The sequence below is a fragment of the Nicotiana attenuata genome, unplaced genomic scaffold (assembly GCF_001879085.1).
Source record: "Nicotiana attenuata strain UT unplaced genomic scaffold, NIATTr2, whole genome shotgun sequence".
Taxonomy (NCBI): Eukaryota; Viridiplantae; Streptophyta; class Magnoliopsida; order Solanales; family Solanaceae; genus Nicotiana; species Nicotiana attenuata.
In genome coordinates, this window is record NW_017670240.1 from 2,428,919 (window position 1) to 2,430,520 (window position 1,602).

The window sequence follows — 1,602 nt, forward strand, 5'->3', positions numbered from 1 at the left end:
GACCCGACCGTTCTTTTTTAGAATTCATGCCCTAATCCCCTATTAACTGCTTCCCCTAAGTTTATTCTGTTATTTTGGTTTGCCGGGTCATTCGGTGTGGGGTTTCGGAGAGTTTTGGGACACTTAGTCCCTAAATGAGAGCTTAAGTGTTGGAAAGCGGCCCATAGTCAGAAAAGTGTGAAGACGTCCTCCGAATAGAAATCTGACGGTTCTGTTAGCTCCTTTAGGCTATTTTGGGGTTGGGTGCGTGTTCGGAATGTATTTTGGAAGTCCGTAGCTCATTTAGGCTTGAAATGCCGAAGTTTGAATATTTGAAGTTTCCTGTCCGATGGTGAGTTTTTGATCCGTCGGTCGGAATGGAATTCCGAGAGTTGCAGTAGCTCCGTTGTGTCATTTTGGGATGTGTGTGTAAAATTTCAGGTCATTCGAACGTGTTTTGGTTAGGTTTTTGATCGAAAATGTATTTTGACGGAATTTGAAGTCCTTAGGCTCATATCATTGATTAATTCGAGTTTCCGACGTTGTTTGAGGTGTTTTATGGATTGGTACAAGTTTGAATGAGGTATTAGGTGCTATTGGTAATTTTGGTTGGGGTCCTGGGGGCCTCGGGATGATTTCGGGTGGTTAACGGAGGAATTTGAAGTTAATGCAGCAGCTGAATGTCCCTCTTCTGGTATTTTCGCATCTGCGGCTTGGGAACCGCAGATGCGGCGCCGCAGAAGCGGCTATTTGGCCGCAGAAGTGGCTTGTCCCCTTTTCCCTCAGAAGCCGCAGAAGCGGTGCCATTTTCGCAAAAATGGAGCCGCAGAAGCGGCCCAGCCATCGTAGATGCGGCGTTGTCCCTTTAATGAAAGCCGCAGAAGCGTTTGCTTTTCCGCAGCGGGACCGCAGAAGCGGTCCCTTGATCGCAGAAGCGGAAACACCTGTTCAGAAAAGGAAATTTCGAGGGTTTGATTTCATAAGTTAGAAAAATCAATTTGAGCTCGGGTAAGGGCGATTTTCAGAGGGTTTTGAAGAGGAGATTGTTGGGTAACGTTTCTTTAACCCCTTTTAACTATATTTCATCATTTTGTGGTTAATCCATCATTAAGATTCGAACTTGGGATCAAAATTTGAAGAATTTGGCTAAAACTTCTTAGAACAAACTATTGGGTTTTGGGTGAGCATTTGACCTCCGATTTGGGAGATTTTTATATGGTTAGACTCCTGAGAGTACGAGGGTTATGAAAATGTGAAAATTATTTGATTCTGAGGCATTGGCCTGAAGGGCATTTTGGTCATTTCACCTAATTTCACGCCGTAGCTTTGAATTACTTAGTAGAATCAGTTGCTTGAGATGTTATTTACAATGTATGATTTAATTGAATAGATTTGGGCCATTTGGAGTCAAGTACTCGTGGCAAGAACGTGGTTGCTAGTTGATTTTAGTCGGTTCGAGGTAAGTATCTTGCCTAACCTTGTGGGGGGGGGGGGGGGGGCTTCCCCTTAGGATTTGAGTCTTCTTTGTTGATTGTATTCCTTGTACGCGAGGTGACGAGTGTGTGCTCGGATTTATTTGTGCAAAAATTGCCCCTTTTAGGCTCTTAGGTCCTTGTAATCACC